A 27,420-nucleotide genomic window follows, 5' to 3' on the forward strand; every position below is an offset into this window, starting at 1 on the left:
CAGTTTTGCAATGATTGAGGGAGGGTTAGAACCTGTATCTGCTAACATTTCTCTGTGATAAGCTTCATATGCTACTAAATTCCATTGAAGTCTCTCTAGTAAAAATCACTGTAGTCACAAAAAAAATGGCACCTATTTTATATGCTTAAAAGACTTATATGTAAGTAAACAAACTTTAATCTTGGGGTGGGGGTAGAGGAGACTAGGTGAAGGAGTGAAGGAAAAGATATGGAGGAAAGGTGTTTTAAGATCTGTATTTTTCATTCTTACTATGCAATCTATTTTAAATTACAAAAAACCTGATTTTTCCCCAGGGTGAGTTTGTTTTGCCCAACAACAGTAGTTGGCAAACCATCTCCTGTCTTATCTCCTGAGCTTTCCCACCGTGTTTTGACCACCACCCCACAGGACGAGTGAGTGGCTGGCTGTTAGCCAAAGCTGACCCCCCACACCTCCCAGCGCTGATATAGAAACATCCCAAAAGGTATTATACTTCTCTTAACATATTGGTCTCACGCTGGGGGACACTGATGTTACATAAACTAAGTTTGGGTTAATGCATGCAGCTAAGCCTGTATAATACTCTCCACAAACAACTACGAATTCAAGACATACAACCTCAGTTCACTAAAGTTTTGACCTGGAAGTGCAGACCTCTGCTTCCAAGTTAGTAAGGGGAAGAAAAAAGCCCAAACGATTCCTCCAAATAGGGAAAATTAACATTGGTAGCTGATCCTCAAAGAATGTAATTTTAAAAGGAAGAAAAGATGCATTGGGGGAAAAAAAAGCATATCGAAAAAGATTAAAAAAGAAAATTTTTAAAATCAGCTACAATTTCAAATGAAGTAAGTAAACAATAAGTTAAAAGTTCCAATGACCTGACTGGGTTATGGAAATAGTTTTGTAAGATTATCTAACAGTGAGTCACTAAAACATGGCCACTTCAACCTACACAAAAGACAGTCTCGCAAAAACAAGGCACGACAGTCTGCTGAGCTCTCTCAGAGGCTACAAAAGCTCAAAGGTAAACTTTTATCAGGGTGCTGAATTATTTTTTCACATACTTAAAACTTCTCAGAGACAGTAAGTCATGCAAACGATAAACACCCCACCACACAATATAGATTCTCACTGGTAAGAAGGAAAACAACCCAAGAGGACACTGATACAAGTCCTGAAGTCATGGGACAAAATCACAATTCAGCGCTTTCTGAATGCCTAGGTTGTAACTCCTAGAAGAGATGTGTGATGCCAGAGGAGCCCTGGCTCACTGAAATGGGTCACACCTATAAGGGTTGGGTGAAAGGGTCAAGGATTCTGGAGCTTTGGCTGTAGACCAGGCAAAGGAAGAACACAACAATTATACTGACTATGACCTTGCTTGATTCTGCTCTAGGTGAACAGCTGACTAGAGACTGTGCTTCTTCACAATCTGGTCAGTCACAAATGTTCCTTCAGAAAAGGCCTGAGCCATGTAAGTTTTGTTTTTAAAATACAGCATATATATATATATATATGTGTGTGCGTGTGTGTATATATATATATAAAATATAGCTTTTTGTCAGACTAAATTTGTGAGAGAAAACCAACAAACTTAATAAAAAGCCAACAAAAATACTAAAGAACCTTTGGGAAGGTCTATAGCCATTCTGTAAAATGCATCAGGTAGAACACGTGTTGTAACTGAGGATGGAGAGACCTACAGTGCAAAACTGAAGAGTTTTGCAGACACCTGCCTGGACGTGGCTGTGCTGAGTTCACTCTCACCAAACCTGGCTAAACACAGACCTGTTTGCTATGTCACTGCTCACTGATGACCCCTCCTGCCCTGTGACAATCACCTCCACAGTAAGTGAGCAATTCTTGTCTCAGTGCTGGAGAAGTGGAGAGTGAAATAGGAAAGAAAGTGTGTATTGTGAACTCCAACTCTGCTACAACCATACTGGCCACGTTGATTCCTCCTTTATTAAGCAAAAATAGAATCAGATCACTGATCTTACATAGAACAAAGAAAATTTGGCTATACGTTTTTTTCACTGGGATTAATTTTGATCTTTGAAACATGATATTGTATAGTAGAGTGATTCATGGAAGATTTGGAAATAAAGTTAGGAGAAGGGCGTATGAAACCTTGAGATGCCAATTAAGTTCTCTGGATTCCACTGAGGTCATTGGAAATGCAGTGGAGGCTTAGTCTTAGCTTGGCCTGGCTCAGCTGTTATTTGTTATCTTTACCAATTCTCATATTTTACATCTCTAGAAGAGGTTTGCCAGCTGCTGCATATACAGCTATTGTACAACATAAGCTGGTATCGTATATAGGACAATTATTCATTTAAATAGGTCTATTAATCATTATAGTTTGTCATTTGGCACATAAAATGGGCTTGTATTCATTTTTTTTCTGTATGAAGTAGGCATTTTAAAATCTTTCACTGTCAAACAAGCCTGTTACACAGGCAGTGCAATCTTTAATGCTGTTTATTTATCAAACTTAATGTAATAGGCTTCCTTGACATGGTACACTGATGAAGAAGTCAGGTTTATTTTCAGAATGCTGAAAAAGTGAACATCTAGTAGCTGATATTCTTCGCACTCTCTGTAATGCACAAATATGTACTGCCTCAACAGGCAATAATTTCTACAGCAACCCACAGGTTTTGTAAAATGCAATGAAAAAGCTTGCTGTAAGACCTGTTAATCACTGAAAAGTGATATTGTAAGCTACAGCTGCGGTCCAGTGATTCACAGATCTGGTAATAAACCAGTGACAGATGATCTCAGTTGTTGCAATATAAGAAGTATTAGCAACTCCTGGATTTAGGTAAAATGGTGTATTATATATCCTAACTAAGAGATTGGTATGTAAAAATAATTCCCTCCTGCAATGATATGCAGCTTCTCATGGTCTCCAGAGGAAACAAGATCTTTTTTAGTTCATAGTGCAATAAAAAACAAACCAAGTTGGGTTTTTTGTTTGTTCTTTTTAAGGGAGAGAATAAAAAGCATTACAAATCACTGTTACCAGTACAGCAAAACTTTAAATGTTCTGTGTGATAAATGTTTACTGTAGGTTATATGTGCATGAGATCTGCAATTGTACTTTCTCTATTTGTCAGGTGCAATTACTTACTATGTAGTAAAGCACAAAAACAAAAGCACAAAAACCGTTTACCCAGTGTTAATTACATTACTTTTGACAATCAAAATAAGATGGCTGTCCAACTTCTTTCTTTCCCAAGCCCAACCTCCTCTATCTTATTATAAGAGAGATGAAAAGTCTTCGGGTAGAATTCAGGAGCAGAGTTCAATCAAGAGATATATTAAAATAAAAAAGAACATAATATTACCACAGTGTATACACACTCACACAAGGATTTGTGATATTTCTCAAGTACCATTGTTAAAAAAGCAGAATTGCAGTGTTTATCATAGGTATAGTGACTTTTGCAAGAACAGGTACAATATTTTATAGTGTTCCCGTTAATAGATCTTTCCACTCATAATACAACTCGTTAGGGAATGTGCGGGTTCATAAACCAGAATTTTCCAAAAGCAAGTGATAAGCCACCAAATACAGAAGTGATTCTGATATTCAGGCAGTATTTATAGTGAATCCTATAAATGCAAAGTAAAAGAGATCATGACAAGAGCTAGTTCTTCGAATATTGCACAAAGCACTGAGCAGATACATCCACCTTTCCCCAGACCAGGAAAACAACTTTGTCTGTAGCTAGTCCCTGTTCCGTGGTGATTTGGCCAAAAAAAGAATGGTGATCTAAACCAACAGCAAACAAAAAAATATTCCAGTTCATTTTGGTTTTGTTTTTTTCTTTCTAGAAACATTCCCATGGGAGAAAATAGAACTATATTTTTTTCTACGTGAAAATGAAAGAGAACAAACTTGCCAGAGAGCAGCCTTGTGATACAGGGTTAAGCTGGATCTTAAAACAGGCACAGATGGAATCTGAATGTGCTCATCTTACCTGTTGGGTAGGGGGGGGGGAAGGGAAGAAAACACTAACCAGCAATATAGAAGGCAGGCATGGCTCTCCAAAACCAGCTCAGTAAATCGGACTCACCCCACGTGTGTTTCTCTTTTCCTTCAGTTATCTCTGCGACTCAGCCACTCTCTTGGCAAGGCAGAGTGTTTTGCTGAATCAGCAGACAGGTGAACAAAGAAAAAGCAGTTTGGTTCTGGTTGGCACCCTGAGAGGGGCAGGAATGGGCCGGGCAACCAGCAGTGCCAGCGATGGGGAAGGGATGGGCAAGAGCAAGGTTTGTGCCTCTTCAGGCACAGTGAATTCTTACACTGCCTCGGCTCCAAATCCATCTGCAGTGTCAGGTGCCTTGCCCCAAAAGATACTTAAAACAACAGCTTAAAGAGGAAACTGCATCTGCAGGCCAAATAAACCAGCCTTGGTTTTTCATACCCTAGATCACTCTTTTATACTTTGCCATTGAAACAGAGAAGGAATTACTGGAAGAATTACTTTTTCTCCAAAACTCAGTCTTTTTGCAGAAAAGGAAGCGCTTTTTTCCCCAGTCAGCCCTGAGAACATCAACATATGGAGCCTGTTAGACATAAGGGAGAGTGCAATGTGTTTTGAGAAAATTCACAGTTTTCTAACCTAGATAATGTCAGCAGAAATTGCTTTATTTGCATCACATATTATCAAAGCCAAGAGAAGAAAATATATTACAAAAAAAAAGGTATTTTTGTAGATCATACAAGAATAAAATTTTAAGAAGATAAGACATATCTGGAGAAGAACTAAATGCCATTTTTAAAGGTTTATATTTTAAATGAATCCAAGATGCTCAAGTAAGCCTTTTCTTAAGGTATATGTCCCTAATAAATGTCATTCAATAAGAAATAGAGGGGAGAGGATTGTTTTTTTTTCAATCCTAATTCTAAAGCATACACACAGAAAAGCACACACATGAAGACTCTTTAACTGAAGGTAAGAATAAATAAATTTTAAAAGGCTGTTCAGAATTACTGAAATATATTTAATCTATCAAATACATCTTCTCTGTGTTTCTCTGAGCCTGAAGTAGAAAAACATAAATAGAATCTCCTGTAGGTGTGGAGCTATAATATCTGGTTCTTTTCTTACCTCCATCTTTCCTTCATTTCTCGCTATATGGGTTGGAATTTCACCATAACAGAGTCTTGCTCTTTCTGAAATGAACAGCAATTTTGACATTAGACATGCCAAAGCATCATGACTAGAATATATCATATTTCAGTGATTTGTTTTTTCTTTTGGGGGTGGTGGGGGCAGGATTATGACAAAAAAATCCAGCAGAAAAAAAATCTTTCAAATGTGTGGCTTCCCTCCCCATCTGAATGTCTTTTGGTAGTAGCACTGACCACAGAGCAATAAGGTGTCATTTATCATCCATTCTGCAAGAAAAATACAGCTGACAGTTGTAACAAAGAAATGTGCTTCAAAGTCTCAAGAAAAAAAAAATAAAGAAAAAGTTAATGAGACTATAATGTCCTTTAGAACTCTGGGAAAACAGAAATAGAGTTTTAAAATCCTCAAGTTTGAGGTCTTTGCATCTTCCCTTTATTTGTCTATACATATTTTCATAAAAAAAAGAAAAAATTTAATGCTGGGATAAACGTATGGAGTCCTATTTTCATAATCACAGTGTTCAGATAAAAAAAGAAAAAAGGCCCATCAAAACAACAAATAAAAGCACTATTTTTTTCTATGAACTGATATTTCATTTTGTTAATTACTACAGTAAAATAATAAAAACTCCTTAAATTCTGGATTCTTCAAAAAACCTACAGCTCATTTACTAATACTGAAAGAAACCTCTGCACTGAAGTATTGACTAAAACAGTGCTATTAATTGATTGTCCTCTATTTCATGGCAAAAATTATTTAAAATTATTTCTATCATAGAAGATTCATGGTCTGCTACAATTCTGAGGACAGAAGTGAAGAATGCTTTTATGATATTTTTCAACTATTTCAGATAAAACCATGAGGAAAAGGATTTTTTTTTCCATAACCAAAAATTTTGAAATTCGATAAAACAAGTATGATGTGAACCCTGAGAAAGTTCATATTAGTTCCAATTAAAAACCTCAGTTAGCCTATAGAAAAAGAAAAACAAATCAGACACGAGAACTTCACAGCAGATACAGAAACAAGGTGCTGCATTCTAGTTCCAATAGCCATAAAACAAAACTATCAACACCTCAGATCCCAGCAGTAGTTCATAATTATGTTTTCTAAATTTGTTGTTTGGTCCTACGGTAACACCATAGCAACCCAACTGAACAAAAAGTAGAATTTATAAAGCAAGTGTTATGGAGGAAGACCAGTGATGCAAGGGCTGACATTGGTCATTTATTTGGCAGACAGACTTTGGAAAGACAATCAGATTTCACTTGTTCCAATTGTCCATAAGATGTTTGGTGCCTTGGGTTAGAAATACGTTCTTCACCTGGAACTGTTGTTAGCACAGCAGGATTCTTTCCTTGAATTAGCAGAGCAGAGCAGAACACCTCTGTTTACTTTGAGCACTGCTTGCTGCTGTTCTGTAGCCATTTCAGAACAAACACCTCACCCTTTCAGACACAGGGGGTCTGGCTTTGCAAAAATGAAGCTGATTTGATTTGTGACATTCTTGTTGTTTCCCTATTTCATCAGTTTTAATAAGTGTTTATTTGCTTAAACCTGAAGCATCTGGCATAATTCCCCTCTAAACTGGTTATTTCTCTTTTGATTAATTTGCTTATCTAAATTAATAACACAATCTATGTTATTTCCCTTGAAACTGGTCTACAAAAATATCAACAGCTAGTAACAATATAGAGAATCTCCTCTGAATATTGTACTTATTTGTTGTTTTATAAGCTGAGACTTGGATTCATAGCACGTTCCAAACAATAAATGAATAAATGAACTGCAAGTTATGATCTCCAGCAGTCAGAGATCAGATTCTATTTAAACACAGTATATAATGAAGTATAATATTAGGAGCTCAAGCAAATATATAAAATTAGTTAAAAGTTGTAGTCACTATATATGAATACTTTCTAGCAAATCACTTTACAAATGTATTATGTTACTGGATTGCAGTCAAGTTATGAAATAAAAATTATTTCATCCTAAGAAATAGTCAAGTTATCACACCAAAACCCAAGAATGTTAAGTGTATCTCAATATTCTCTCCTTGACACTTTTTCTTAATTAGACTCATTTTTCACTAGATTTCCAGAAAAGCATTCAAAGCAAATCATCATAATATTATGAGATGCTACACAAGGGACAGAGAAAGTCTGCAAATTATTCCTTGAGAATGAAAACAAAATACATTTCTGTCAAAATTATGTGTTTTCTCAGGCATTGCAGGCTCCCAAAGATGAGATATACCCAGAAAGCATTAATGTGGAATCTGAGATGCAGAAACTCCAGTAACTATGGACAACTCCCAGGCGGCCTCTTGCCAAAATTTCTTGATGAGTATACAGAGTGCATCCAATTTGGATGTGTACTTTAGCCCTTGGGAAAGTCATTATGTATATAAGGGAAAAACAATCCTCAAGTTTAACAAGCAGGAACACACTTGCAAAAAAATCGGGCTATATTTGACTCTGTGTTTCTGTTCTAAGTGACTAATGGAGGGAAATGAGCTAATACAAACAGAGAGAAAGATTGTGTCTACCAGCCTTATCTCTAACATAAGGTGAGAACAACGACTGCAGCTTCTCTTTTCTCCTTTTTCAGGGTAACTCTTCAGAGAGCTCCGATTCAGACCCTGATAAAGTCCACTAAAACCAGTCCTCACAGATTACTTGTTTTCCTAACATCACTGAGCACACTTGTTTGCCTGCTCCTAAACATCTCTCACCTGTGTAATCCTAAATCTACTCCTGACACTCACTTTTCTCCAAACCAGTTATTCTGTACCAGCACCTTCCCGCCCCCATTTTTGGAACACTTCTCACATCTTACAAGGTCTGTCATCTCCCAAATGAAAAAAATCCCACCCCAACTTAAACACAAACGCTACAATGAGTTTTACATGAAATGGTTTAAGGATAATTTTAGTTCACAGTCATGGATCGTGTATCATAAATCCTCTCCTTTCACATAACCGTCCTCTGAAAAAACACTGCTCTGGTGTCAACCTTACCTTCCCTCCTATGTCAGTGGTTAATTTTCCCTCTTCAAGCAAAGTAATTTTAACCATGTGTCTCTGGTCATTTTCTATTCCACATTTTAAATCTTTCTCCAAAAATATTTTGGGCTGCTAATGGAATTATTCAGTAGGAGAAACAACATTTTCCAAATAACTATCTAATAACGTGTACCAAAATTCATATTTAAACACACTCATGGTCGACCTGATTTTTTTTCCAACAATACCTACACAACAAAGGGAACTGCTATATCTAAAAATAGAGCATCCAGCTCATTTTAAAGCCTGGCAATTATTGGCACTGTAGTGTTCATAAAAGAGTAAATATTTGAAAAAAACAGAGTAGCCACAAGAAAAAGAACCATTATGATAGATGAAGGATACATTTCTACAATTTAGTCAGTAAAAGCATAACAGCACTTAAAAAAATTTAGCTCTTCTGAAATACAGAAGCAGATGATAAGATACATAGAGTATCTGTGAACAAAATTCCAGTGGGAGAATGGCAGGTAGCAAGTACTAAAACTTCCAGAAGCAGCATGTAAAGAATACAGTGAAAATGTTGTAAGATTCTAAAAATTTTGATTTTCTGTTTTTTAGACTAGCTCTGTTATTCCAGATTTAAAGAAACCTTAACAAGCTTATTGCTGAAGCACAAAGACAAATGAAGTCCCACCTTATGTAGGAGTTTTACAAAATGTACAGAGAAATCTGAGTGGATCATAAATATGTAAAAAAAAAAAACAAAACAAAACAAACAAACCACGTAATTTGTTTGCTTTTGAAACGTGCCCTGTAACAAACCCACATTTGACAGAATTGTGGACTGGGGTATGAGGTTCAGTGGAAGTGCGGGTTGGTAAATGAAACATTTGTCATTCCAGAATGACAGACTATAAGTCAAGATGCCAATCATTAAGGGATAACAGATGTCTTTAGTTGTCTGCTGGCTCTTTATTTTGATTTTATTGTATTACAGAGATGGCCAGGAATACCAAAAGATAATACCTTTTATCAGGATGAACAGGGCACGTTTGCCCTCCTGAGCAGTTAAGGAGCAGAAATGCCCCAAGAAATAGGATTAGCAGCTCTGCAAAGGACATGTCACATTCTCAGCAGCCACCAATACAACAGCAGTAACCACTTGGTGTACAAGCCTGTTATCTGCATTGCCATGGGCAGTCACAGTCTGGTTAAATAAAATGCTTTAATAAAGTCAGCAAAAGTTAAAAGACTAAAACAATTGAAAAAAAAGCCACTTGACTGTACCTGCCTTAGACCATCTAATGAATGCACTAGAAGGTAATGGACTAAAATCAGAATACTGAAAACTAGGCTTAGATGGGGAAAGTAATCAGAGAATATAATGTTTTCCGTATCATACCACTTCTACTCCTTCAAAAAATTTCAATAAGGAATTATGACATGAAATCATGAAATGGATGAGAATACACTGAAATAAGAGTATTGCAGCCCTTTTGCTACTTCCAGTTTTTCTTTAAGATATTATGGATATTTCAATAGCCTAATCCTGGCCAGTACCCCAACATAACTAGTGTGAGAATTGCCACGAAACCTCCCATGGCCAACTTTCCCCAGGTCTAAGAGTTGAGACATGACAATTGATGATGTTCTTCTTCCTTATTTGTGGGCTTGCCTTTCCACTCAGAGTTCTTACTCCCTTTTTAACTCTTCTTCTTGTCTTTCACCTAAAGGAAATCTGTGTTAGGCAGTTGGCACAAAACCCTGCCCAGCACCTAAGGTGATATAGGAAAATTCATGCTTTGAAAAGCATTTATCCATGTTTGTCATTCGTGGAATAGTGAACAAAACCATGTTCCTGTGCCTTGTTCCTGGCTGCCAGCTTGTACATAACAGTCAATACCAAAAATAGATATTTCCTCTTAGATATATTATTTGCTTGGCTTTAAACTTGTGCTGTCTTAATAGAAAGGTTGTAAATTAGTAATAACGACAACAGTAGTAGCCTTTCGCAACTAATTTCTGAATCATAAGTGTACATTTATGTCCAACTTTAAAACTGCTTAAATGATTCCCAAAATGCTGTACAGACCAACAGGAAGGATGTAAGGAACAAAGTAAAATTAAACTTTCAAGACATGTTCCATATTTCAGATATTATTATAAGCAATATTATCCAAGCAAGAATTGATTGTGAAATTAAAAAAAAAAATTAAAAAACATTCAAAAGTACGTCTTGATACTAATTTCATACAACAGGTAGGCAGCCAAGATTTGACACGAGTCAAAATGTTTTGAATCTGAAAAAAGCCTTCTGAGTAAGAATCTTTTGAACTAAAGACTCACTAAAGGAGAGAACAGTATTAAAAAACTTGATCCTATGGGCCCATTTGATTCCACCAAACATGTTAAAATATCTGAGAAATCTGGTTTGGCCACTTGGCTGACTTGCACATTATCTTTGGGTATAGCTCGATGCAGCTTCTCAGCTGCCCAGCCCCCTGAAATTGTTGTGTTTCCAATGTCCAAACACTCACAAATCAAACTGCATTTGGCTGTCTGTGCCACCTGAGCCTCTAGAACAGTTAAGTACCTGAAAATCACAACACACATTGCAAATACTAAATGCCCAGCTATCACACTTTTCTTTAATTCAAAATAACTTCCTTCTAGCTGGTTTAAAACTGATGATGCCTTTTGCTTGATCTAGGAAAAACTCTGCTTGGATCCAAAATCTACGGAACTGATGAAAATGGGAATGAAAGTTCTTGTCATTAGCAAACCAAACATATCTCAGTTGATGTTTTATGTCAATAAAATTTTACAGCATGAATTACAGCACAAATTGCAGTACTTTTCAGGCTGAAGTTCTCAATGATATAAACTCTGAAGTCATTACAATGTTTCTGGGGAAAGGACAGGAGTAAGCGTCCTTTGCCAGGTTGAATTTACTCCATCAGCCACAACATATTTGAATAATTTCTAATATGTAATAAATCACACTAAATAACCTCCAGTGAACTATTCTGTCTTCTGTGGATAGCAGGTATCATGGTCCTTGTGTATTTATCATTTCTCATGGCAGATTTTGCATCTTTGGTAGCAGCAGCTGTTGGAAAATTTTATTGACTAGTTTCATTTTATTGTTTTGATTATCCCTCAAGGAAAACATAATTAAATTTTCAGCAGACTAAGCATTTTAGACAATAAAAGATACATATTTCTGTAAATGTTTGCATCATCTGCTCTGTTACCAGAGTAGCTAATGATGAAAACTTTTTTTGATTTTCGAGTAATTAGAAAACATTTCTTTTTCTATCCATATTCTAGGAAATACTGTCATTCATTGTTTCCAAAGACTGCTTTACACAGATTTCAGGAAAAAATTACACCCAAGTAAAAGCTACAAAACATAACAAATAAAAACAATTCTTCAATCACAAACCAAACACCTACTCCAGTCAAGGTACAGGAGTAGGAATTTTATTTCTCTTTTTATTTCTACCCCTACACTCCTTTGCAACAATTGTTACATGACCGAAATCAAAAGTCCTGTCATGCTGAAATCTTTGTCTGAGTCTTTAGTATATGTAATTATATTTGAATATCTGAAATATTTATTTGCTGTCAAATTGCTGAACATAATCATAATATTAAAGAACTTTTTCAGAGTGTTGGAAAAAAACATATTTAATTCACTGAAGCTTAATTATTTTCCTGTCAAAATGGTTTAACTGAGTCAGGGATGACTAAAATCCCACAAGAATGACTAAATACTCTCTTTTTCTTCTTCATTAAAGACAGAGGCTGGAATAGTCCAACACACAACTACTGGCAACTGGATTTTTTTCCTGCTGTTTGCTGTTCTATACAACATAATTGAACTCCTGTGTTTAATGGCATCACTAAGAAATATTGTTACCATAAGTCCATTTCTGCTCAGGTATTGACTCAAGATTGGTGTAATAATTTAGATGCTAGATCTGATTATGGATTAAAATAGGCAATGCTGTGAGCCAGGGATATTTTGGCCTGGTTTGCATTAATTCTATAAAGAGAAAGATTTACTGGAAATAACTAAAAAAGTGGTCAGTAAAGATGACAAAAAATAAAGGGTAACTGAGTGGTGACTGGGATCGCAATTTATAAAATATTCATAGTTTTTCCACCAGTCCTAATGAAGTTATTAGATAATATTAAAAACAAACAAACGAATTAAAGAAAAAAACAAAACAGAAGAATTAGTGAATAAGAATTACTTATAGTTAGTCACCTAACTTCTGGAAAAGTCCTTTGCTTTTGTTCTCAGGACATTTTTTGAAGGCCAGAGTCAAGTTTTGCTTTCTTAAAAATCATCTAGACCCCACCACATATCAATAAAGTACCCTGACTTCATATCTCCAATTGCTCCAATGTGATTTTACTTTCCAGATCTGTCACGCATACTGAACACTGAGTTATGATTTGCTCTGTTACTGCTCTGAGTTATGGTTTACTGAAGATTCAGTGTAGTCAATCTTAAAGCATGATGGCTTTTTGTTTGTGTTTAAGTACTTTCTGTCAACACACCTAAAATGTTAAAATTTTAACAAAACACAATTTAGGGAAGAGTTACTGATGACAGAAACTGATTTAGTAACAGAAATATAATCACTTAGTCATTCTATTTCCTACAAACTCTTTAATGCAAGTGTTAATTCTATTGCCCCAGGACCAGTTCCATTTGATTTTCTTGTGTGATGTATTGTATTTCCCTGTGTAATGTGTGTCAATTCTTACTAGATTTTTAAAAATTATCATGATACCAGCTGATGACATTCTGGCACTTCAGGTTTGTTCACTACACTTTAAATAGGATGAACATTTTCCACACTTACAGTTTTCATTTCTGTATCAAGATATTCAGGTTTTCATTTAGACGTATGAATATTCAAAGGGTAAAAAAAAAATTAAGATATTTGTTGTTAATGCTTGGAAATACTTCCTAGAGAGGTAAGCAAGTATTTTCCAAGGAGTGAAAAATGTATATTCTTGCATGCATTAACAGATGAAACTTATTTTCTCTAATTCAAGTTTTACATCATAACTTCTCTATAATGAAGCTCAGTTTTGGTGATTGACATACAGAAAAAGAAAGCATATGTCTAAAAATAATTATATCTTCTGATGACTATATATTCCAATATAATGAGAGAGTACATCCTTGAAGATGACTGCAAAGCTGAGGGGTTTTTTTTAAAGCAACTTTAAAGGTCCAAGTAATAAAGTCACAGAAATGAATTTTCATTCCACAGATCTCCAGCCTGTTTTTCCCTTCCAATGAATTGGAGTTCACTGGCACTGGTTAAATGTGGAGAAAGGCTGGAACTGCCATATAAAGAGATGGACCATCATATCTCCTTCCTGATGGAAGAAAGAGGGGAAGAGATAAACAAAGAGATCAACAGGTTTAAGGAGAGGCCCCTGCCTCCAGCAAAGGCATTGCCAGCTAAACAACACCACCTGGAAAAAAGTCCCATTCTTTGCCATTTCTGCAGAACTGAAGTTCTGCTGGGATATGATGAGAGATTAGACAGAACATTACCTGTCAATGCAGAGAAAACTAACGCTGGCAGGACAAGGGCTCTGAGCCTGGGACACGCGGAGGTGAAAAAGAGGAAAAGAACGGCAGGTGATCTGACCCTTACATGGATCCTGACCTGTAACTTTTTCACATAAGGTAGATCATTCCTGAAGAAGAAAATGTCAGATGTCACTGTTAGGAAAGAATGTCACAAACCTGCCTGTATAAAAGAACAACAGACAATGTTCCCCACAATAATTGTACTTCCTGCTCTCTTTACTATTGTCTTTGGGGGACTCCCTCCAGCACAGACTTTCAGCACTAACTTTTTGGTAATTCCCCCATTCAGCTGGGGGTAGGACAGGATGGATTCAAGGGAAGCCTGTTAAACTGACATCTTCAATGCCTCCAGGGAAAATGAGTACAAACCCAACCTTGCTGCATAAAGGAGAATAATTAGTGACTGCAGAGAAAGTACATAAATTTAAAACAGAAATATTCTGCTAGGAGGCCTAGGACAACAGCCTTACAATAACTGGAATTAACAACAGGGCAAGGTGTGCTAACAAGTGTGCTTGACTATATAAATACATTTTTTCTTCTCTACAAACCTATAAATACAATCTTCTGCAAAGAAAAGGTCGTCTATGCTTAAAATGCAACTATAATTCAAATTATAATTGTGTTTCATAAAAGATCCCAAATTCTAAATTTCCTAATTCACTATATTTATTATAACACATTTAACCTGATTATAATACTGTTGTTCATACTAACACAGTTAATTTAAATAAGCCAGCAGAAAACTCACCATGGCTTTAATTACAGGAAATCTCTCTACTGAAGAACACTGAAAATCAATATATCTACTTAATTAAACAGATGGGTTAAAGCACAAAAATAATACTTTCTATAAACTTACAGAAAAATATCTCAGAATATTTTACTTCACATTACAACTAGAAGTGATAGAAAGAGTGTGATAAATTTTTCTGTTCTTGAAGCCATATTTGGCTGCTAATTCCACCTGCTCCTTGTTTTCCTTGGAGTTTCAGAAAATACAAACTTCTATATTCTCCACAGAAAAAAACCCAAGCCACATAGCCATGGCAACTGTTGCTACATCTGCCTTCTAAGAGGAAATTCTGCCTCAATGTTCTTATAGTTAATTATTAAAACCTTAATTTATTTTTATCGGTTATTGGGATATTATTTTAATTATATTTTTAATACCCAATTTTACAGTAGCAAAGGACTTATGCCCTTGAATTCAGAGCATGGTTTTTTTCAAAGAAAAGAGAATAAATGGGGAACTTTTCATAAGTTGTTCTTTTTTTTCATTTGTTTGTTTAAAGTTGCTGTGATTAAAAGAGATAGGGATTCTAACTACATATAAGGATCTTTTCAGCAAATGAGAATAAGTTATGCAGAAAAGTTTTCTTAGTTATGTATTTCCTTGAACTACTCATTGTTTTTGCTATTTGCAAATCTGCTATACTAAAACTTCTTAGTGAACACGCAGCACGTGGACCCCTGTGCTGCAGTTGACAGACAGCCACTATTAGCCAGAGTTAAAAGATTTGCATGATCACTGTGCAGGTTTTTCTCAGAAACACTATTAATATGTAAATTTATATACTTCAATTCGCCACCATAATCTTTTTGCTTTGATTATTCTTATATTCAAAATTTTCAAGATCTGTCCAGCAACAAAGACATAGCTCAGCTTCTCATTTCTTGGTAAATGAGCAACAAACTTCAAGGTCAGATCCAGAATGGTGTAATTACCTCATTAACTGAAAGCACTCTCAAGTTATCATTTTAATAGTATTAAGGAGAAAAAAGGCTATGACCCATAACAGTGAGTGGCTCTAGTTCACATTTTGGTTTCAGCAAGAAAACACAGACAGAAGGCTCTAAATGCTTAACCTCAGCACAAGCCAGAAGTCTATTTCTGACCAATAAAATTATTTTGTGGCTTGATCAGACTGTATTCAAGTTGGACTGGACTATTCATTGACTGGACTGATTTGGGAAAAATTTTTTTAATACTATTTCCTTTACAGGACTGGCACTATCTTGTATGATATTTAATCCTCATGGCGCAGCAGCACGGCTCAGCATTGATATGTACTAATGAACGTTCCATTCAGTGCAGTTCATTTCAAGTTATGTTTTTCAAAAAAAATCGAGAACACAATTTTTCATCCCTGTGTTATGACTCTGGTCCTGCAGTCAGCACAACCATTCATGAGCTGATCACTTCAGAGCACCATGGCTCTTGGAGGGCCCAAAGCCAGCATCACGTGGCACATGTGGTGCTCTCACAGCTTTCTGACACACTTTGCAGAGTCGTGCTCAGGAGAAAGTGGCAGACATTTCAGTTACTGTAATCATGATCAAAATAATACAAATCAGTCACTTGAGCATTCAAAGAACAAACCAAGACCCCCAAAAGACATCCCCTATGCTGCACTAAGCCCCATGCACTGCAGCACCTTCCTTACTGAGCTGTGCTGTGTGCTCCTGGGGCAGAGCTCACCAGGAGGCTGCTCAGGGGCCTGGGTTTTTCTTCACACAGAGTGCATCAGCGTTTTGGCACAAGGTACATCATAGAATGAAGGGTTTGCAGCTCCACCACCAGAAACAGGTCCTTTAATGTGTGTTCCTAAATTGCTCAGATATCATTACATGCTAATTTAATCAGACAAATATACTTTGATCCAACAGTATTTAGTACAGGAATTAACTACTGCATGAATGTAGTATTTCAGATGAGGTGACAGAATACATACTTTCCCTATTTAGTGTGAATATTTATTCCTTCCTTGTTTCACAAATCACTGTACTTTATTGCATTTCTATACTCATGATAACCTCAGGTATCAAACCATCTACCATTTGAAAAATGGAAAAGTTGAAACATCTCTGCTTTCTAACTATTTGCATATTACAAAACTTGAGGTATTTATTACCGTGCTCATCCATTTTGATGACATTTGGGAAAAGCCAATAACAACACCGTAGCATCTGAAATCATTTAAGCCTGGCACTTAAATTTGATTTTAACATCTACAAATCTTAAACAGTTAGCATTAAAGACATATAAATCCCATAAAATCTCATTTAGATGAGAAGCTACTGAGTTCACAAAACACATTATGAACCTTAATAGTGATGTACTGTTCAGTTACAACAGATTGACTAATCCAGCACTGGGGTGTGTTTTCATCATTGTGGCTTGCTTGATTTAAATAAACCACGTTAGAGATGTTATCATGTGCACAGCTCTGCTCGTATAACCCTAGGCTGCAAGAGAAAATAGTTGATATAAAGATTGTAAAGAGCAATTTATCAACTCACACTACTGAACTATTAGTCTCGATTGCTATCTAGGATTTATTTCATAATTAAAAAGAGCTTATGCATCCTCTTTATTGTGATCATGGAGCAAAATAAAGGAAGGCCTTCCAAACAGAAACTGAATCGACAATTACATCGGAGTTGTAGAGAAAGTCTCTGGGTTCAACAAAGAGAAGGAAATATATAACTAAGCAATTATCTATGGAGAGTCATTGAAACAATTGTTTTCTACTTCCACTTCATCACAGCAGATTTACAAAAGGAAGAAGTGCCTCTATTCCTCCTTCGTGGGCCCCACTTTAGACTGGAGTCAGGTTTTCCCCCACAATAACATTTATAAGGACAATCTACTGCCAAAAGGCAGAAACTCAAGTTCATCATGATCTAGTAGTCTTCCTCAGCCTTCTAGTAGTTCCTTGTATTTTACTGGTCTAAATTAGTTTCCAAACAGAAGATCAAAGAGAAGTCTCATAGGTAATGTTTTGCATACTTCTGATGCTCCTCACAACTCATTGTGAAAAAGTGACTCTGACACTGTCTGACCCTTTCCCTGTCCCAGGAAACCATTTTCCACTCCCTGTATAGAGGAAATGAATCACAGCTGCTGCAACAAGAGACAGTGTAAGCCTTGTGACTGCAAATAAGAATGATTTGCTCCTTACCGACTGCTCCATAAAATTCAGTGATTGCACTGGATATGTCAATTACTGTAAATTAATGGCATTCTACAGCATGTTGCCACTCTTCACTTCCCACATCTTTCATCTGGGGATTCTAAACAATTCCAAATAATAATTAAACATTTAACTGTGGTGTAGTAGTTTCTATGGGAGTCAGTCACAGTCCAGCCTCCTAAGAGATAGAGGTAATCACAAGACATTACTCAGTAGGCAATAGTCATGATTTGTCAAAAATTACAGCAAACTGATATTTAGAATAGTACTATTTCCTCTACTTAAAGCAGAACTATGATGTCCCTAATAGACATACACAAACTTCTGAGTGGAACCATGGAATATATAGAAATGAAACTGATTCAGATTTTTCAGACATATGGAATAAAGCAACCTACAATTAATTCCACGTGACTTCATTCTTGCATCGGTTTTCCTATGATCTACTAAAATGCTCTCTTCTCTTTAACACTCTGCTTTTTCAATACTTCTCACACTTGTTATTTTGACATATTACCTCCCCATGTTTCTAAAATTCCATCCCAGTCTACTTTATTTTTTTGTTCAAACAACATTACAGATATTTCTTTTAACAGAAGCCTAAGCAGTCAAATGTACAAATAAGTTTTAATAATCAAGGATTAAGCATGAAATACTAAATTTACCAAGTACAGTTTCTCACATTCATTCTGAGCTAGAATTTTTTACTTTGGTCATTCTGGACAGAAGATCTATAGAGATGTCTGCATACGAGGAGAGTGGTGACAGCCCACTTCAAATGGTCAAGAATCTTTATGTTGGCTGGTATTAGAAAATCTAATTGTTCAAGTATGGAAGTTTGTAACCTTATAGTGCAAATAGGTATGTTCATCAGTTATCATCCATTAATAACTCAATTTGACTTTAGGTTGTAAACAATTCTAGAAAGGCAATGTTACAGTGTTGTGTATTCATTCATCACGAAGCTCAATGCAGTCCTCAACTCCTACACTCACATCATCAATAGGAAGTTAGTAATAAGGCTCAGATGCTCCCTAATGGAAATTTAGCCAGAAGCCAAGGGTGACCTCAGGACAGGTCATGCTCTCTCCAATGGCCTTGGCAGCACAGATAGCCACCAATAGACCTCATTTCTACTCCTCAGCAGACACTGGGGATAGACAACATCCTGCAGTAGTCCTGGACTAATGGTAGTCCAACAAAGATCAAATATTCTGAAGACAACCGAAGAGTAAAGAAAGGAACAACTCAGTACCAGCAAGATGAGTTGGGTGGAGTAACCAGGTTTATATTTTTATTTTCCTGTGAAATTTCTGTGTTTCAAAATTTCACTCAGCAAAACACAAACACTTTTCACATAATTTATATAAAGTTGTATTCTTACCCTAGCATGCTTCCCAGTTTTGATTTTCAGTATTGGGACCACTGATTCATTGCCAGATGAAAATTAAACACTGATACAATAGCACACAATATATGTTATTGGCAACATCAGAAGGAGCATATTGATTTGCAAACAGCGATTTGGAAAAAAAAAAAACACAATTACTGTACCAGCAGCAAGTGAATTTCCTTTTTACAGCAGAACCAAAAGTCAATCTTTATTTTCTCATGGTAGCCAGTGGTCCAAGTGAAAACATTAAATTTATAACCGTCACAGAACCTCTGAGACAACCTCCAGAATACCCTCCAACACCAAAGTATGCTAGCCCGTAACATGGTTACTTACTTCCCATATTCCTCAAATAGAGATATTTTTCATTGAAAATCAGGAACAATTACTAAAATACTTAATCTCAGCTGCTCTTGTTGTAAGAAACTTCTGAAATAAAAGAAAAATCAAATAAAAATCCATTAACATAAACTATAAATAATGTATATATGGGTATGTTTAAATACTTAGTGTTTTCATTTCTGTCTGTTTAGCACCCACAAGGATAACTTCCTAAAACAGCTGAAGGGACTGCAGTTTTCCTTCTTTGCATAGAGCCCTAGTAGAGAATCCTTGTCACTACTTATAACACTGCAAATACACACTTTAACCAGGCTTTATTTTCCTCCTTGGCACAAGTGTGATCTTCAGCTGTTGTACCCAGTAGCTGATTAGGCATCATCTATCACAGGCTGACAACCTACTGTGCCATAATAACAGAAATCAGAACTGCAGACCAGTTCAGAACCTCCAGCTTTACACAGAGTGCCAGAAACGCAGCCTTATTAGGAGAAAACACAGACTTAGTGAGTAATTTCAATCATAATTAGGCAATAAGAAAGAAACCCAGGAAACTAACTTGTCAAATGACTACAAAGGAAGGTACTGAGGGCTGGGGGTAGAGTTATTTTAGTTTATACTTTTACCTTAAGTGATCTCAAATGCAGGCTAACAAGAAACCATTAGGGTACCACTTGGTGGCTCTTTTTCACTCACATCAAAGCAAGCCAACAGCGAACACCTTTCCTGTTGCAGGGAGCCAGCAGTTCAGAGCAGAGTGGGGAGTTGTCCCTGCTGGGAGGCAGCTCTGCCTGCTGTCAAGCCTCATTTCTGCACCTCCTGGCTAAGGCTTCACTCTGGTTCAGCCCTTCCCAAACGAGCAGTTGTGACCTCAAGGGAGATCACAGCAGTTAAAACAGGGTCATAAACCAAATAATCCTGTATTTCACAGTCAGAAGTATAGAACTGCTGCTCCATTTCTCCTTTTTATTGATCTGCTAATGTCCAGTGACGAGGATATCAGAGTCCTCCTACATATCTTTAGGCTCTTTAGCAACAGACTGTTTCAGATCCATTGTCAGTATAATTTACAACAAATTCCTTCTCCAGTATACCATTTACTAAAACAAAAGATCAAAAAACCTCAGGGGATTTGCTATGAAGATTATTTAATTTGTAGGAGGAAGAACTGAAAAAATATTGGCAAATTCAGTATTGTTGGATATACTAAGCTTCTGTTTTCAAAATGAAGTTGTCAAAATAATAATTTGTTTACATTTATGTCTTTAATGTTTCTAAAAAATTTAATTAGGATCAAACCTTCCACATTAGAATTCTGAAGCTTATGTTTTCTTCAACTTAGAAATGAAGATGTAGGGGGAAAAGATAATTTTAAATCGTGATGGAATACAACTTGGTTTTCTAATCGAGTTCACTAGTGAAGAAAAGCACCAATCATTGGTATATCTCCTTTACTCCTCTACATTAAGCCTTCTTCTCTCCTTTGAATTTCATTTAATCTACAGCCAGTCAATTTAAAACTTTGGTGAATGTTTTCAGTAAAAATCCTACTCACCGTCTGTTAGAAAGTGCACATCTATAATGGAAATAACCTGGGTCTACACTTTGCTGCACATCTGCCTCTTCCCCTCTCTCTCTCTCGTCGCTCTGATTCTGCACCACAAAGCCACCTGCTCCTACTTAAACTCTTAAGTGTTTTCATTAATTTCACTGCATTAAATGTATATATTAAATGCATGCATCTAAATATGTACACTTGTAAATATAATGAAGTGCCTTTCTGAGAACTGAGATTTCAGGATGAGTACAGATCTGGGCCTGTTTTTTCCAGCAGTTATTACTCATTGCCCTTCAGGCAGAGATCCTTAACGCTTTCATAGCAACAAACTCCTGTTGTGCAAAAAATTGCTCTCAGCTGCAGAGGGCGTAACATCAATTTTGTAACTGTAATTCTGTTCAGATTTTTAATCCCATTCATAATGGTACCTCATGAGTACCAGAAATGCAGATAAGGAATTCCCAAATTGCGCCCATGTGGCTTCATGCCTTCCCCCTTGAGGTCATGACAAAAATGTCATTGGCTTCAGAGGTTCAGAATGAAGCTTTTCATTCCCAGTTCAATTAACTTCAGCTCTTAAAATAAAAGACATCAGAAAAATGTCAGCTACTCATTCACTGAAAGAAACCATTTCAGCAATTATTCGTTACTATCTTAATGGATACATATTAAACAGTCAGATATGTTTAATCCTGGACTGCTGAGAACTGATGAGTCCCTGCAGCAACACACGAAGCCCAAGCTCAGAGACAGTGATGGAAAGCCGGCTGCAAAGCACCAGGGAGTGAACAGCTGAAGACACTTGCAATTCCTGTTTATTGCTATTTTGAAAACATTTTTCTTCCTGGTGCTGAAGAGGAAGAGTCTCAAGAGTCTTTTTTCCCTTGATTATGAAAAGAATTTGTTCACTGCTATGAATATTTGCTCACAGAGAAATAAATGGATTCCATGCACAAAAAATAAGATAGAACTAAAGATAGGCTTTTTTAATGTCAATTTATGCTGCTCAGTCTAAAGCAGATGTGACACAAACCCAGTCACAGGAAAGGAATAATTATTTTTGAGACCACTCACATGGTGACCTGTTTTTGGAACCATGAACCTCAAGATGAAGCCTGGCATATCTTTGAAAAGTGACTTCATTCCCCTCTCTCCAAGTCATTCCTGCACCGTTCTGTGGTTGGTAAGCATTGTTTCCGCATCTCTGTTCTAGCTCATACTTTCAGAGTGATCATAAATAACTCTGGATCAATCTCAGAATCAATCTCACACCTTGTCTTTTCTTTTTTTTTTTCTCCCTCAGAACAGTGCTAGTAGATAATGAAGGAAATGTCACTAGAGATTTCTTAGTTTTGAAGAACTAGTATTTTGACCTCAATAATCCAGCACAAGTCACCACCATGCCTGTGGACTTCAGTATTGAATAATCTGAGCCTTAAACGGGGATACCTTTCTATATCTGAAAGAGAAAACAATCTGATGTGATTAAGATTTGGATGTAACATATAATGGTACAGAATTCTTTTTAAATAAATCCAATTCTATTAAGTAATGAGTTACTTAATTCTAGCAAGAATGAAAGATGCAAAAAATAACTGAATGTGAAAAAGGTAGACTGTCAAAGCCTTCTTCAGGAAGCATATTCATTCACTGCTACAAAGGAAAATCCATCTTTGTTGTGGAAGTTAGCAGCAATAAGCTATGACAAGATAAATGAAAATATTCGAGTCCCTATTGCCAAACATGCCTGGCAGAAACATGTTCTGTCTTTCCCAGTGATGCTGCATCTATCAACTCTCAGAACAATTTGTCTTCATGGATTTCATTTGCTATGCTCTTCAAGGACAGAGCCAGTCTGTTCCAAAAAAGTCCAAAATTTATTCCAGAAAACTTTATTTATTTTTATTCTATGTCCTCTGTGATGGTATGACTGATGCTCTTCCTTCCAAAGATTTTCCATGAAACCAAGTTACACAAATTGCTATTCAAATTACAACAAATGTCAGAAATGGACCCGAGTGTTATTCATCATTGGGTCTTACAGGCATCATTTAAAAACTGGAAAGATTGAACAAATTAATAGAAAATTGTTATGTATATTCTGTATTTGTTATCAATGCTTATTTTTTTCCTTTTCTGATTTATCATTGCAGTTCTCCTAAGAGAGAAATGCTATACAGACTTTTGCAGTTTTGCTTTAATGACCAAACTTTATAGGGCTTTATTCCAGTAACAAATACCTCTGGAAGAATCACCAAGGGTAAAGTAAACTACAGGAATTGCACATATGAAAAATCAGAACAGCAGAATGATTCAGCACCTGAGAAAAGAAATATGTTTATTTTTGCCTCCTTTTTTAGTTTTGTAGGGTTCTGGAGACTTTTAAATCTTTTCCCATCTTTCTTCTCCTTTAGTCAATTTGTATTTGTCCTTGGTTACACTGACACCAGAGTTCCACTATCCCAAATTTTTCAGCTGACACTGAAACGTAGTAAATCTTATTTTTCAGCATGACTCTCTGAATTCAAATACATACATTCTTCAGGTGACGAAAGCATTATAAATGGATTAATCCTAAACCAGAATGTATTGAACATTACAGGTTTCTTCTTATTTAGGTATTTGTTACACACATAATGGGATTGACTTATGAAGATGGAAAGCAGAGACTTCATTTCTATACAACTTGTGATTCTTTCCAGACTGGTACAAATTTAATCATACAAATTCTTGGAGAGTATCCTTCATGCTCAAATGTTCTGTGCTGAGAAAATTTGGGATAGGAAAAATAATACAGCACAAACTTTACAAGTTCAGCCTCCCAAATAAAGCCCCTGACATTTGCTTAGGGGACAGAAGAAGTAGCATTTTAGCTAAAGCCTTTATTTGAAAAATAAATTAAATAAATTCACAGAACTTTTCTAGGTTAATACTGAAGAAAAAATTTAATCCTCAACCACCTATAAAGCCACCGTTTGTTATCGATTTATATGCTGCTAAGACTACAGTGCATACAATCTTAAAAACATGAGAGATTGCTTCTGATTTTAAAAACAACAAATACCCCTCTGGCTCTTATTTTTAAATAACATGCATATTCTGAGCAATTTATGCTATTTTCTTCTAGCTCTCCATCTCAAACTATACCTTTGTCCTATTCTAAAGGAAGTCATGGTCATACCAAGTAGGTGATTTGATCAATATGCAACTAAGATTTTATCAGACTGGGCACTTACTTATAACCCATACTACTACCCTGGAACACAAAATCTGTTGCAGTTTCATCTCTACTGCCTCATATTCTAGGAAAAAAAGTGAGAGCATCTTCTTCCCAGTGAAGTGTTTTGCTCTTATACAGCCCTAATCTACTGCCTGGCTGATTGTAAAAATGAAAAAGGAGTTAAAAAAAAAAGGAAGTTTTTATTTTTAAGTATTTCTAATATCTTCTTTAGTTATTTCATACTGCAACATGGATTGTTATTTGAGAAATATACCTCTTCCTGCAACAAATACTGAACTTGCATTTTAACATATCTACATTAAAACTATTTTGAAAACCTACACTGGTTTTAGTTCTATTATGTTTGCATTACACCATTTACAGGAAAAGACAATTTTATGAATTAGTTTGTAAATCATGGAATAACTGCTGTTTTGCCAATTGATATAGGTAATTCTGATTGAAACTTTCCTTTCTGAAGTGAACAAAACTCAATGTACCAGCTTTTTTAATTCCCTAGTTCAGTGAAGTATTTTTTTAACCAGAGAAGAAAAGGTTTCTGAGATAGCTAAGTGTAAAAATACATCAGTAGTAAGACTATATTACTGACAAGAAATTCTTCCATGGCAGATGAGTTGAAAGTGAGTCAAAACTGTGTCCTTGAGACAATGACGGTCAACTGCACACTGGGTTGCATTAATAAGTCTGCTGAACAAAGGAGTAGGCTGAGTGAAAAAGTTACTGTCCCCTACTCTGCACTCACAAAGCCTCCTCTGTAGAAATAAGTGCACCTTAGGGCTCCCTGGAACAAGACAGACACTGAAATGCTGCAGAAAATTCACGGAAAAGCCAAAAAGTTAGGGGGTTGAGAGGAATGGGGGCAGTCAAATCCTGGATTTCAGTAAGGCTGTGAAATCTCTATGTTTGGAGATGCTTAAAGGCTAACAGACGAGGGGCTGAGAAAACTGCCAATTTAGAAGTGTGCCCTGTGTTGAGCAGGGTTAGAATGTATGATGAATAAATCATTTTGCAGTGATTCATCTTCTTTTAAAATAGTTACTTAAGAAGTTACTTAAATCACAGCGACTTCGAAGTCAGGCAGAACCAGAATTTCTACGATTTAAAAGCCAGTTCCTTACCAGATGCAAAACTACATCACTTGACTCAAATTAGTAGTTTGGGATTTTGCACCTCTGTATGCAGACCTTTTATTATCAACAAACCTCTTGCCTACCTTTTCCTAAGCACAGAATCCTAGACCAGGAAATGTCCAGGGTAATCACTATTGGATGAAAGGATTTCAGCTAATCCTAATTTCAAACTTCTCGGTTTAGATTAGAACATCATTCTTTAAAATAATGTTTTAGAGCAAATCCTAAATGCCAGTTGTCAGTACTGGAACTCAGTAACACAGTGTCCCCCTGAAACTGCAATTTGGATAGATCTTTCCATAGCTTCTTAGTTACTAACACTAAGCTTGTCAAAATGGTATCTGCCACTACAGGAGCCTAACAGAAATTATTTTATTTACTGTGAATGCAATCCAGCTCAAAACTCAATCATGTCTGTTTATCAAGACCTAATCCAATCCACTTGAATAAATTCCCCTAAGGATAGACCATCATAACAAAACTGATCACCTTGATTTAATGAGAAAAATTTAGCAGACACATTTTCCCCAGTGAGGGACTGCTATAACAAATCCCATCCTTCAGTACAAAGGACTGAAAAGAAATTTTTCACTGCTTTCTTTGTTCACCCTAGGGAAAACTTTTGAGTACTTTGAAAGACAGGCAAATCTCAGAGAGGCTGTTGGAAATAGGTGTCTAAAAACTTTTACAGAACTTGGGCTAAAGAACCATTGTGACAACTGACATCTTTATCATGCATTACTGCTTCCAGATTTAACATCCAAGCCTCAGGGGCACATGGTGTTGTACCAAACACCCCATGTAAATTACCATGTAATTACCCCATGTAAATTGTGTAGGCTAAAGAAACATACCTTTTAAGTGAAGATAGGAATCTATTATTAGTCTAATTAAAGTCTTACAAGTTTAACTGAAGATTATTATTAGTTCAGTTACGCAACTCATGCCTAATGAAGACAGTTAAACCTGACATTTAAAAACTTTGTAATACGTATTTCTTTCTCTGATATTTCTCTGCTCGCTCTAGGTGTCTACAATCCTCTTCTTTCTCTGCTCTTCTTTGTGTACTCCCCTAGGTTCACAGCTTTTGGTGTTGGGTTCCCTCAAGGAGAAAGAGGGACAACAACTTGTCAGCATCCCACATTCTTCGCCAGGAGTATGACGTTCATCATCTATTTCACCTTGCTCTTGGGTGTACATGGGGTCAGTTTTAGCATTATTTTTAACACAGAGCACTTACTACCTCCCTTCTTGAGGGCTCATAATTCCATTATAATATAATTCACATGAATTGACTGTATGTAGTTATGTATTTAATGTTTTCTCTGCTATCCCTAAAACTGGTTTTAATGTCTCTTGAGGTTGCACTAATTTAATGACCATTGCTGAGTTATTTATAGCTCTGATAACCTCTAATATCATGCTGTGTTTGTACTTTGAAGACCTATGCTATCACACTGTATTTGTGCATTTCAGTAACCTCTGTTACATCCTTCAAGCTGCAGTTTGGTGATAACTAAGGTTTTATTAGCACAGGCTAATCATGCATATATCTTTGCTCAAGATCTGTAATAGTTCAGTCTTCAAAAGTATGATATATTTGAATACACAAATGTAGAAATGCAGTGCTCTGGTAAGAACTTGCTACACCAATAGCTGCCAGCTATTGCAGTAGCTCCAGTATGTTATTGAAATTGCCTGACAACAATATACCCAGTATTAGAAAAAAACAGTAAAAAAATTCTCAGCAAGGTAAGGATTTCCTAATTGTTGTGCACATTTTTGTGCTCTGTTTATATGAATTCATGGAATCCAGGGACTGTCTTCATGAACTAGTGCCAAAAACACCAACAAACACTACTCCATAGGGATTATTTCTGCCATCTACATATCGAAGGAGTCAGATAAGAACAGTTTGCAGAAAAATGTGGAGATATAAGCCATTTTATACAAACATAACATTCAAACAAATGTTTAAGTTTAGGTGAAGTCTGTACTTCCTTACAGA

At 36.2% G+C, this 27,420-nt stretch overlaps 1 long non-coding RNA gene across 1 annotated transcript; it reads left to right on the plus strand.

Annotated features, from left to right (window-relative positions):
• The first annotated feature begins 340 nt into the window (after positions 1-340).
• On the plus strand, positions 341-3,942 carry LOC108497838. The gene is made up of 4 exons (XR_001874984.1): positions 341-484; positions 1,397-1,474; positions 2,261-2,309; positions 3,841-3,942. It is a non-coding gene; the product is annotated as an uncharacterized LOC108497838 (long non-coding RNA).
• Positions 3,943-27,420: the final 23,478 nt, after the last annotated feature.

The sequence above is a fragment of the Lepidothrix coronata genome, unplaced genomic scaffold (genome assembly GCF_001604755.1).
Source record: "Lepidothrix coronata isolate B3197 unplaced genomic scaffold, Lepidothrix_coronata-1.0 Scaffold52, whole genome shotgun sequence".
In the NCBI taxonomy this organism is placed as follows: domain Eukaryota; kingdom Metazoa; phylum Chordata; class Aves; order Passeriformes; family Pipridae; genus Lepidothrix; species Lepidothrix coronata.